Raw genomic sequence first — 14088 nt, 5'->3', positions numbered from 1 at the left:
TACAAATGGATATGGTCATGGCTGTACAAATTCTCACTCAAATAACATACAAAAAGAAAGAAGTACATTTAAGTCAACCAAAAAAAAAAAAAAAAAAGCGCGCACACACACAATTCAAAATTAAAGAATCATGGGATTGCTGGTAAAATGTTACTATTTGTCAATAAAAAACAAAAGTGTCAAATGAATCAATGTTGAATTAAATTGAAAAAAAAAAAAAATTTAATGTGAGCCTACCAAATTTTAAGGCAATGAGAACACATAAATGTAATAAAATTTCAACCACAATGTTTGGATGCAAAGAATCTTAAGAAGTTTCACTTTTTATCAAGCTCTCTAATGTGAGCCTATTAAGCAAATTGAAAGCAATGCTTCATATATGAATTGTAAGAATCAATCATAATTAAAGCTATAAAATAGATAAATAAATAAATAACTAAATCAGTATAAAAAACAATTGAAAAAACTAACACAATTTTTTTTTTCTAAAAAAAAGAACATAAAAAATTACCCAATCTTCTTAAATAAGATTAGAAACACCAATAGCTCGTGCCTAATAAAAATTTTTTAAAAAAAATTAGAAACACCAATAGCTCTACAACAATCTCCAAAATTCCAACCTGCAAGTTTGTTTAACAATTGATCTAAAACAATATACATACACAATGCTGATAATAAATGTTTAAAAAAAAAAAATTAGAAACACACAGGTTAAACACATTATGTGGAAACAAAACTCATAACCACAACACAAAATTTCAATTAAATGGAACTCAATAAATCATATTCTAACAAAGATCGTTACCTCCATAACATAATGGGTTCTCTAGTGTGATCTGCAAAACATAGAAGATAAAGAGATTCATATAGTAGGTTGAGTTCGAAGTTTGAAAGAGTGTTTTGTTGGAAGAAAATTTAACCTCCTGAAATATGAAACTAAAGAAAATCTGGAATTGAAATCAGTCGACTTGCAAAACCAATCATTTGATCGAAGACGACTCGCTCAACTTTGAACGATTGAAATGGGCAATTTCATATTGCAATGGGCAAAATCGAACCCTTCGATTTCAGATTGAAATAGGCAATTTTAGATTGTAATGGGCAAAATCGAATCCTTCGGTCAGGGTTGCAATGGGCAAAATCGAGGATGAATAGAGGGTTGAGGTTGGATATCCGCATAGGATGGGCTCCGATGGGGGGAGATCGGGTAGAAGAGAGAGAGAACCAAAGAGTTTGTTTGAGAGAGAGAGAGAGAGAGAGGGGGGGAGAGAGGGTGGAATGGGGAAGAGAACGTTTGGTAGAGAGAGAATGGTATCAAACCTTTGAAATGTTTGAATTTTGAAACATGAACAAATAGAGCCTAAGAGAGAAAGAAAAACAAAAGAGAAGTGTGATCTCAGCCCTTGAAATGGATGGCAAAAAGTGTAATCTCAGCCATCAATTTGTATGCCACCTAAGACAAATGTCCCCTCAACACCCTTGTTTTGTTATATAGATATGTATGTATGTATGTATATATAAAAACAAAAAATAAAAATTGTAATTGTTTTGTAAAGGAGAAGTTATATATATATTTTTTTAAGAAAAAAATTATTAAAATTAGATTAGTTCAAACTGGAATTAACGATACAAATTTTACATCACCATCCTAGTGATAATATATATATATAAACAAAAAATAAATAATTGTAATCGTTTTGAAAGGTAGAAGTTATATTTTTTTTAGAAAAAATATTATAATTAGATTAGTTCAAAGTGGAATTAACGATAAAAATTTTATTTGATATATATAGAAAATAAAATTTTCAAAATACTTGATAAAACTGAAAATTGAAAATTGAATGTTAAATTTTTTAAACTAAAAAATTATTTAATAAAAAATTAAGTGTTGAACTAAAAAAAATTGTTTGATATGTACAAAATTAAGGCAACAACGGTATTAGCTATGGTACCAATGATAATGGTGATGTAAATATTATTATATCAAGGAACAGTGGTCATAGTGATGGTGGAAGGGTAATGTTGCAAAAAAAGAAAAAAAGATTGATGGTGGCGGTGGTGTAATGATGGTGGTGGAATAATAGTAGTGGTTGTAACAATGGTGGCAATGGTTGTGAAGGTAAAGTGTTGTAGTGGTTATTGTACTAGTAGTAGTAATGGTAGTGACGATTGTAATGGTAGCGTGGTGACAATAGTGAAATGATGATGGTATTTAGCAACAATGATAATAGTGTTGAAGGTGGTGGTAATAATAGTGGTAGCAGTGGTGGCGATAATGCTAGTGGTTGTAGTGATGATAGTGAGTTTATAATAGTGTGTCGATAATTATATTTAGTATTTATAAATTTAATGAGAATTAAGTAAATTTCATATTATTTAAAATTTTCTTAACTTTCAGTTTACATTTAAATCAATTGTTATTATCAAATGGGGATAATTAATTATCACTTAATACATTCTGTTAGGCAATCCAAGAGGGGGGTGAATTGGGTTACTAAAAATTTCACAATATTACAATTAACACAATATTCAGAATTTTAATAAATAAATAAAAAACAGAATAACAATTATCAATATAAAAGTAAAAGAGATAGGGAGAGAAAATCAAACACTGAGATTTATAGTGGTTCGGCACGCCAGGCTCACGTCCACTCCCCAAGGAACCTCCTCGAGAATTTCTTTACTATCAATTGAATAAATACACCACCAAGCTTGTGGATTTGGTACATGACTTACTCTTACCTATTGAGCCTCACTCAACAATAAATGCCTTATCCTTACAAAATCTCTCACAAAAATAACGAATAAGAATAAGTGGTACTTAAACCCTCTTTTACAATAATTCTCTCACAGAGAGTAGATATGAAAGTGTAAGAATAAAGGCTAGACTTAGATCTGAAAGTGAAAGAGCAGAATACAATATATTCAGAAATTTGGAGCACACAGAAAATTCTCTTCAAGTTCTTGATTTTTCTCCAAATCCAACACTTCTATTTATACACAAAAATATACCCGCTGGACGCTCCTTGCCGGCGTCATGGCTTACATAAGCACGCTGCTGACGTCATGGCTTACATAAGCACGCTCATTGATTTTAAAAAGTCAACAAATGTTAATAATTAAAAAGATAAAAGTAAAACTAATTTTTTCTTTTCCTTTTTTGTTTTTTTTTTCAAACATGGAGCCACCGTTTTTGTAGACAATTTAAAACAAAGTTCACAACTTTTAAACAAGCAAATGATTTGCTCCATCTTGTTTTATTATAATATATAACTCTATCTTTTTCTTCTTGTTTTATTATAACATGATATAATCAATGTAGTGTAAAAAATTTAATTGCTCACATGATGTATTCTATGTATATTATATGCATTCTATATAATATTCTAATCAAATATTTGCATATATAGTAAAATCCCTTTAAGTAATATTTATAATAAATCTGATCATATATACTTTTTTTCTATATATGTTTTAGAGATTTTAAATTAAATATAACCTTCCACTCCATATCAATTTTGTCAAAAGAAGACAACCCATTAATATCGAATTTGTTAAAATAATACAACCAATCAATCAATATAATCAATCAATTTTAATTTTGTCAAAAAGTAAATAGTGATCAGCCTAATTTTTCAAAAAGTGAATAATAGAGTTTTCAAAAATATTTTTATTTAAATAATATTTAACAAATATATATATTTTAAACAGATAATATTTTGTGTCAAATAATATGCATATTAAAAAATCTAGATTTTTGCAAATAATATTTTAGACATTATCAAAATTAAATAATATGATTAACAATCTCCCCCTTATTTATAATGACAATATTTGTATGGATTTGACACAAAATAAAATTAACAAAATATTTGATAACCCTACAACATACTACAACATATAATTTTCAAAAGCAAAATCATATGTTTTCTCCCTCTTTGACATTATCAAAATAAAAGATGAAGAGATGAAACAAACACATTTGATAAAATAATTTGAGTGGCCAAAAATAAAATAATGGGCCTTCTGTCTTGTCGTAATCATTGTGGGGATTTTGGAGCATCTCGAGCGCAGAAAATATTGACAAACAAAAGATTTGAGCAGATATGCATCAAGCAATGGATCGATGGAGTGTATAAAAAGTGACACAGATCATAGACAAAGATACGAAATCATCAAGTGTTGGAGAGAAAAATTTGTTTTAGCTTCTTGTGTACTCATGTCTTTCCTTACCTTAGCTAGGGAGTGCAATTTTGGCTCGTGGCCCACGGGCAGCCCGAAGCCCGCTCGCAGCCCGAGGTGGGCCCCGACCCGTTATGGCCCAGGCCCAAATCCAAGCCCAATGCCTTTGGGCTAGGGCTAGGGCCATCGTTTTGAAGCCCGGCCCGGCCCATTGGCCGGCTCAAGGCCCGTCCAAAAGCCCGGCCCACCCGATGCTTTTTTTTTTTAATGGAAAATAATAAAATTTTGGTGGGAAAAATTTAAAAATTTTGTTTAGGCTCGCCCAAAGCTCGAGCCCAGGCCCAAGCCCATAGGCCCGGCCCACTGGCCCACCCAAAGCCTGAATACCCCTAGGCCTGGGCCTAGTTTTTTGGCCCGTGGGCTGGCCTGGCTCGGCCCGGTCCGATATTTTGGCGGGAGCCCGCAAGACCCGACATGGGCCGGGCTGGGCCAAAATTACACCCTTAACCTTAGCCATCAATGGTTCGGACCTGCATGAGGTGCCTGTAATGTAACGCCCTCAAAATTAACCCATTATATATATATCATTGACATGCAATATTTAAAGAAAACAATTCATTAATTCATTCATCAGAGTATTACTAAATAAAAGCGTTACATGTAACATCAAATTAAATGCCCTACGGGCTAACATCTTTCCAAGCCAACACTTGGACACAGAATATGAGTTCTAACTCAAATACAAATAAAGCCCTAGGCTTGAATGTTTACATGTAATATCAAATAAATAAATAACAACTAAACTAAACAGAGTCTTCAACTCCAATTCCTTCCAAGCTAAGTCCTTGGAGGTAGCTTATCACCTGAACCTGAAAATGATGTTCCCATAAAGGGTGAGCCACAGCCCAGTAGAAAAATACTAAACCAAATATAAGCATTGGATAAAGCTATAGCATTCAATAGATGGTTAACCAAGATAATCAATTATAACTTGATATTGTCTCATGACACTAATGTCTATGACATGTTTCAATTCCCATTATTATCAATATGGCTCAGAACCTGGCCAAACTTACAACAGTGAACTATATATCACATTCACATTACTTCCAATATCAACAACACAGATGAGACTCAGGCTCATATCAAAACACTTCGTACTTCTCATTTGATACACATTTTAGTGCTGTATCAATAACATGTAAAAACACTTTAATATAATAAGCACACATAATAGTGATGCTAATGGAGTCCATCCCCTATCTCCTCCCAAACAAAAATCCGGTTTAGAGGTCCATCCCCTATCTTCCCCTAAACCGTGGAGTACATCCCCTATCTCCTCCCAAACAATATGCATATGCAATGCTCAATCAATACATGTATTTTCTGTATTAATTCAATAGTCTAAATTTATGACTTAAACAAATTGATTAGTTTCAATTTTCCCTAATCCACATGCAATGTCTACAACAAACACGACTATCCTCCACCGATAGCCCAAAACAGTTATTTCTAGACTAGAAATAAATATATCAACAATTCAATAGGCGAGTGATTTTAATTATCCAACTACACCATTTAATCAATGAATTCCTCAATTTCATGCATTTAACCAATTTCCCCAATTTCCTTAAATTAATTGTACAAATTAATTTATTAATACAACTAGGGTTTTTCCCAAAATTACCAAAGTACTCCCAACATATCAAAATACCAAAACTTAGAACAAAACTTATAGGATGGAGTAGGAAATCCCTACCTCGAAGAAAATAACCCGAATGGAGAAGACGAAGATGAATACCCAAATTCCAAAGTGCTCCAAACCACCAAACGTTCAGATTGAATGAAAGCCCTTGACTCACTCTATCTTTTTAATAAAGGACCAAGGTTAGATACTCACCCTAGGTAGATCAATTTTTAGAGAGAAGGCAGGTTTAGAGAGAGAGAAAGAGAGAGAGAGACTCTCAAGGGGCGGTTTTCTAAAAGTTAAGAAAGAAAAGTAGGTCAAAAAGTGATCCAAAAAGTGAAATCTCGGATTGATGTAGTCGACTCCCCGCTCGAGCGTGAAAATCCCCGCTCGAGCGTCAAACACAGACTCACGCTTGAGCGCGAAAAAAGCCGCTCGAGCGTCGATTGCACACTTCCAGAAGTTTTTGCAGGCGATGGTACCCGCTCGAGCGCCAAACTCTCCGCTCGAGCGGAGGGTCTGCAGAGTAAAGTACTGGGAGATGGAAAAACACGCTCGAGCGTCAAAACTCCCGCTCGAGCGGATAAGCAAGAACGAAGAGCCCGCTCGAGCGTTAAAACTTCCGCTCGAGCGTGAAGGCCAAAATCTGGACATCACCTTTTGGTTTCAAAGTGCAACCAACCTGTTTCAAACCTGCCTATCACAACCCAAGATTCAAATACAAAGAGGAAAGGCTAGAAGTGATAATGATACAAAAACAAGTCCACGGAAACAAGTCCAGAATACAGTATACAAAGGAAGGAAAAACCGGGATCGCTATAACCTCCCCCCCTTAAAGAATTTCGTCCCCGAAATTAGGTACAAGAAATTTTTTTTTTCTTCAAATTTAACAGTTTTCAATACATGTGATTCCCATTTCCATATCATATTCAATCTCATGATACAACTCTAATTCTACCACACATTTAACATATGCAGTGTTACACGAAACTTCCATTATGAGGCAAGTTTCAAAATACTCCCATTAACCAAAACATAAGCTATGTTTCACAACTTAAGTTATATTCAATACACTTAAGGTGCAATATTACAACAAATTAAGCAACATATGCTCAAGCATCTACAAATAGATCCGGATATTTCTCTCGGACCTCCAACTCGCGTTCCCAAGTGGCTTCCTCCACCCCATGATGTTTCCACAAAACCTTTACCAAAGGGATGGTCTTGCCTCGCAAAATTTGATCCCGTCTATCCAAGACCCGAACCGGTCTCTCCTCATACGAGACATCCTCATCTACCTCTAAGTCGGTCCAATCCAATACATGCGATGGATCCGGCTCATACTTCCGGAGCATACTCACATGAAACACGTTATGTACTCCGGATAACTGCGGCGGCAAAGCTAAACGATAAGCAGCCTCGCCAATCCTCTCAAGGATCTCAAAAGGGCCAATAAATCGAGGGGACAACTTCCTGCTTTTCCCGAACCTCATCAATCCCCGCCTAGGTGATATCTTCAGAAAGACATGATCACCCACCTCAAACACCAAAGGTCTCCTCCTACGGTCGGCATAAGATTTCTGACGACTCTGGGCTGTAACAAGCCTCCTACGGATAAGCTCAACTTTCTCTGTCGTTTCCCTTACCAATTCCGGACCCAGCAAAGGTGCGTCGCCCACCTCGGCCCAGCAAACTGGAGACCTACACGGTCAGCCGTACAAGGCCTCAAATGGTGCCATACCGATACTAGACTGGAAACTGTTGTTGTAAGCAAACTCCACTAATGGCAAGTGCCTCTCCCACGACCCGCTAAAGTCAAGAACACAACCCCGAAGCATATCCTCAAGGATCTGAATAGTACGCTCGGATTGCCCATCAGTCTGAGGATGATAAGCTGTGCTAAAGGTCAACTTAGTGCCTAAGGCACTCTGCAAGCTCTGCCACAATCTGGCAGTAAAACGAGGATCTCTATCTGAGACGATCGTCACTGGGACCCCGTGCAATCTCACTATGTCTCGAATATACAAGTCGGCAAGATGGTCTACCGAATCTCTCACGCGCATAGGAATGAAGTGCGCCGACTTAGTCAACCGGTCCACAACCACCCAAATGGCGTCACTACCCCGCTGAGTCCTCGGAAGGCCTATAACGAAGTCCATAGTGACATGCTCCCACTTCCACTCGGCAATAGGCAAGGGTTGTAACAAACCCGCTGGCCTCTGATGCTCGGCCTTCACTTGCTGACAAGTAAGGCACCTAGACACGAAAGCTGCCACATCTCTCTTCATACCCCGCCACCAAAACTGGCGACCTAAATCCCGATACATCTTAGTGCCTCCCGGATGCACCGCAAGGCGTGAATGATGGAACTCTCGGAGTACCTCCTCTCGACAAGACTCCGGTACAAACAGACGGTCTCGGTATCTCACACTGAGGTCAGGATACACCGTCAAACCCTTCTCAACCTTCCCACTGGAAATCTTCTCACGGAGGGATTCTACCTTAAGGTCACCCCTCTGAGCCTCTAACACTCGAGTCACAAGTGTAGGCTGTGCAACAACAGAAAACAAGGCCACAGCCTCAACGGATTCGCTCAGAAGTAAATCGAACTCCCCAAGTGCACCCAACATCTTCCACTCCCGAATGGCTATACTAGCTATGTCACCAACAGGTTTCCTGCTAAGGGCGTCGGCCACCACATTGGCCTTTCCCGGATGATAATGCAACTCGAAGTCATAATCCTCAATGAACTCCATCCACCTCCTCTGCCTCAAGTTCAAGTCTTTCTGTGTGAACAGATATTTCAGACTCTTATGATCCGAGAATACCTCGAACCTCTCACCATAAAGATAATGCCTCCAAATCTTCAAGGCAAATATCACAGCTGCTAACTCTAAATCAGGTGTAGGGTAATTCTTCTCGTGAATTTTCAACTGACGTGAGCCATAGGCAACCACTTTCCCTTCTTGCATCAACACACAACCCAGACCCTCTCGTGAGGCGTCACAATAGACTGCATAACCCAACCCTCTCTCCGAAATAATCAAGACTGGAGCAGTGGTCAGTCTAACTTTCAACTCCTGGAATGACTTTTCACAAGTCTCACTCCATACAAACTTAACTCCCTTCCGAGTCAAACTAGTCAAAGGTGAAGCTAACCTGGAGAAATCCTTCACAAACCGGCGATAATACCCAGCTAACCCCAGAAAACTACGGATCTCAAACACACTCTTAGGCTGTGCCCAATCTTGCACTGCCTCAGTCTTGGATGTATCAACAGACACTCCTTCCCCAGAAACTGCATGGCCTAAGAACTTGACCTCTTCTAGCCAGAATTCACACTTCCCAAACTTAGCATAAAGCTTATGGGCTCTAAGTAACTCAAGCACCACTCTCAAGTGTTCCTTGTGCTTCTCCTCAGAAGGTGAATAGATAAGGATGTCGTCCACGAAGACGACTACAAAACAATCTAAAAATTCCCGGAATATCCGGTTCATCAAATCCATAAAAACTCCCGGTGCATTGGTGAGCCCAAATGGCATCACCAAAAACTCATAGTGACCATACCGCGTACGGAATGCCGTCTTCGGAATATCCTCCTCCCTGACTCTTAACTGATGATAACCCGATCTCAAGTCTATCTTTGAGAAACAACGGGAACCCTTCAACTGATCGAACAGATCATCTATACGAGGCATAGGGTACTTATTCTTAACCGTAGCCCGATTCAATCTCCGGTAATCTATACAAAGTCTCAAAGCACCACCTTTCTTTTTAACAAATAGGGCCGGTGCTCCCCATGGTGAAACACTAGGACGTATAAAGCCCTTATCTAGCAACTCTTGGAGTTGGATCTTCAACTCAACTAACTCGGCTGGGGCAAAACGATAAGGTGACATAGAAATCGGCGCCGTGCCGGGCACTAAGTCAATAGAGAACTCAATCTCTCTGTGAGGTGGCAAACCAACAAGGTCCTCGGGAAAGACATCCGAGTACTCACAAACCACCCGTGGTAACACAATCTGGGTCTCATCACACTCACTACTCAAAAAGCTAGCAAGTAAACCACTAAGCTCACTCCGCCCTCGCGAATCATACCCCGGTGGCAAAACACTACTAACCCGGTCCCCCAGAAAATGAAAACATTCCCCGCTCACGGTACAACAAGTGACCCTCTGGCGGTAGCAATCAATAACTGCCCGGTATGACGATAACCAGTCCATACCCAAAATAACATCGAAGCCCTTCATGGGCATAACCACAAAAGGAAACGGAAGCCTATGATAGTCGACCTCTATATCACAACCCCTAACACCTTGTTTCAAGATCAACTCACCCCCAAGAGGTGACACTACACAAATAGGAGATGCTAACTGTGCTAACTCCAACTCCAAAACAGATGCAAATGCAGCAGATACAAAGGAATGAGATGCACCCGTATCAATCAAAACACTAGCAACCGAGTTGCAAAACAAGAAGGTACCTCTCACAACTGATGGTGCTGGCACAAGATCCTGCGCGGTAACAGCGTACACACGCCCAGACGACCTCTGATCAACCTGCTCACCCCTAGGAGCATAAGATTGCTGAACCGACTGGGACGATGAAGCCCCCTGATTGGCCCTCGAGGCCTGACCCGACTGTGCTGGTTGATGACTCTAAATTTGCCTCAAACCAGATGCACCAGGTATGCCACTCAACTGCCGGCAATACCTCTTCATATGCCCTGGCTGACCACACTGATAACACGAGAGTGGCTGGCCTCTACCCTGACTCTGGCTCTGAGATCGAGCCGAAGATGATGCTGCTCTCTGCACTCCTCCCCTCTGAGGACAAACTGGAGACTTGTGGCCCAGCTGGCCACACTTGAAACAGGTAATGTCTCCCTGACTGCCTTTCCCCGAACTAGCACTCGGCACAGGAAAAGTCGATCTAGAAAAGCTACCCTGAGACTGCTGAGGATTAAAACCCTTCTGTCTCCTACCATCACTCTGACCATCCTGACTTCTCTTGGAGCCCTTCTGTCCTTCCTCCTCCTCTTGCATCATGATTTCCATGTGGGCCGCAGCATCAACCATACGCCCATAATCCCGAATCATAGTTCCCCCAACTCGCAGCTTGAGACCACGCCTCAACTTCTTCTCAAACTCGATACAACGGCGTTCCTCAGACGCCACTAACTCAGGTGCAAACCTGGACAAGCTAGTAAATGCAGCCTCAAACTCGGCCACTAAAGAACTCAACTGCTTAAGCTGGCAGAACTGGTCTCTCAGCTTCTCCCTAACTGCTGGAGATAAGAACCTCTCCTGGAAAGCATTTACAAAAGCCTCCCATGTACCTCCTATACGACCCTTAGTGAACTTCCACCACTGACCCGTATCCCCCTTCAGCTGGAAAGATGCCATGGTCACTTTCAACCCCTCGTCTTCGATGCCAAGCATCTCAAACGTCTTCGTTGTCTGTTCGAGCCATTCATCTGCCTTAAGCGGCTCTTTAGGATCACCCACAAATTCATCCGGGTTAGACCGGAAAAACTCCCTCTTCAGAAAGGAAGGTCCTGCATCCGCAACAACAACCCGAGCTTGATTCTCAGCTCTGAGAATGTCTACTGACTCCCTGAATGCCCCTGCTATTTCTCGAGCTAAAGCGCCCATAGCCTGCTGGCCTACTGGCTCAGCCACATTGGCCTGGCCAACTCCCTCCTGTACTGTCGGAATCTCCTCTGGCACAGGCACCTCCTGCCTACCCGGCCTACCACGCCTACCGCGTCCTCGTCCTGACATCCTAATAAAGGAAACAAAGACGTTAGCACATTAATAAATGTGCCGAAGCTAAACACTCGCGTCCTAATACATCGGACAACAATAATTCATTCCACATAAACACATAATCACATAAGCACCTACGAACTTCATTCCCTGATGATGATAGTTCCGAAGCGTTACTATAGTTCCGGTTGGAAGCAGCATTGATCAAGTGCCTTTCCAACAAGACTACTAGAAACTCAAGGGTCCAATCAACATCCTAGGAACTACATTCCATACCCACATAGTCACATAAACATGTTATCACGTAAGCATATAACATTACACTAAGTCTCTATCAAACGAGACGAACCCATTGTGATATTAATCACTTCCCACATACCCAAAGTATTCAAACCCGGTACGCTCAGATACCAAGTTGTAACGCCCTAAAAATTAACCCATTATATATATATATCATTGACATGCAATATTTAAAGAAAACAATTCATTAATTCATTCATCAGAGTATTACTAAATAAAAGCGTTACATGTAACATCAAATTAAATGCCCTACGGGCTAACATATTTCCAAGCCAACACTTGGACACAGAATATGAGTTCTAACTCAAATACAAATAAAGCCCTAGGCTTGAATGTTTACATGTAATATCAAATAAATAAATAACAACTAAACTAAACAGAGTCTTCAACTCCAATTCCTTCCAAGCTAAGTCCTTGGAGGTAGCTTATCACCTGAACCTGAAAATGATGTTCCCATAAAGGGTGAGCCACAGCCCAGTAGAAAAATACTAAACCAAATATAAGCATTAGATAAAGCTATAGCATTCAATAGATGGTTAACCAAGATAATCAATTATAACTTGATGCTGTCTCATGACACTAATGTCTATGACATGTTTCAATTCCCATTATTATCAATATGGCTCAGAACCTGGCCAAACTTACAACAGTGAACTATATATCACATTCACATTACTTCCAATATCAACAACACAGATGAGACTCAGGCTCATATCAAAACACTTCGTACTTCTCATTTGATACACATTTTAGTGCTGTATCAATAACATGTAAAAACACTTCAATATAATAAGCACACATAATAGTGATGCTAATGGAGTCCATCCCCTATCTCCTCCCAAACAAAAATCCGGTTTAGAGGTCCATCCCCTATCTTCCCCTAAACCGTGGAGTACATCCCCTATCTCCTCCCAAACAATATGCATATGCAATGCTCAATCAATACATGTATTTTCTATATTAATTCAATAGTCTAAATTTATGACTTAAACAAATTGATTAGTTTCAATTTTCCCTAATCCACATGCAATGTCTACAACAAACACGACTATCCTCCACCGATAGCCCAAAACAGTTATTTCTAGACTGGAAATAAATATATCAACAATTCAATAGGCGAGTGATTTTAATTATCCAACTACACCATTTAATCAATGAATTCCTCAATTTCATGCATTTAACCAATTTCCCCAATTTCCATAAATTAATTGTACAAATTAATTTATTAATACAACTAGGGTTTTTCCCAAAATTACCAAAGTACTCCCAACATATCAAAATACCAAAACTTAGAACAAAACTTATAGGATGGAGTAGGAAATCCCTACCTCGAAGAAAATAACCCGAATGGAGAAGACGAAGATGAATACCCAAATTCCAAAGTGCTCCAAACCACCAAACGTTCAGATTGAATGAAAGCCCTTGACTCACTCTATATTTTTAATAAAGGACCAAGGTTAGATACTCACCCTAGGTAGATCAATTTTTAGAGAGAAGGCAGGTTTAGAGAGAGAGAAAGAGAGAGAGACTCTCAAGGGGCGGTTTTCTAAAAGGTAAGAAAGAAAAGTAGGTCAAAAAGTGATCCAAAAAGTGAAATCTCGGACTGATGTAGTCGACTCCCCGCTCGAGCGTGAAAATCCCCGCTCGAGCGTCAGACACAGACTCACACTTGAGCGTGAAAAGAGCCGCTCGAGCGTCGATTGCACACTTCCAGAAGTTTTGCAGGCGATGGTACCCGCTCGAGCGCCAAACTCTCCGCTCGAGCGGAGGGTCTGCAGAGTAAAGTACTGGGAGATGGAAAAACATGCTCGAGCGTCAAAACTCCCGCTCGAGCGGATAAGCAACAACGAAGAGTCCGCTTGAGCGTTAAAACTTCTGCTCGAGCGTGAAGGCCAAAATCTGGACATCACCTTTTGGTTTCAAAGTGCAACCAACCTGTTTCAAACCTGCCCATCACAACCCAAGATTCAAATACAAAGAGGAAAGGCTAGAAGTGATAATGATACAAAAACAAGTCCACGGAAACAAGTCCAGAATACAGTATACAAAGGAAGGAAAAACCGGGATCGCTATATGTAATGTAGGCAAATGAGAGGGTACCAGTGGTGTAGGCACATGCTATGCCTGTAAATGAGGGTCCTAGTGTTATTG

The sequence above is a fragment of the Camellia sinensis genome, chromosome 2, assembly GCF_055761805.1.
Source record: "Camellia sinensis isolate YWXY chromosome 2, ASM5576180v1, whole genome shotgun sequence".
NCBI classification, from domain to species: domain Eukaryota; kingdom Viridiplantae; phylum Streptophyta; class Magnoliopsida; order Ericales; family Theaceae; genus Camellia; species Camellia sinensis.
Note: the sequence above shows the minus strand (reverse complement) of the source record.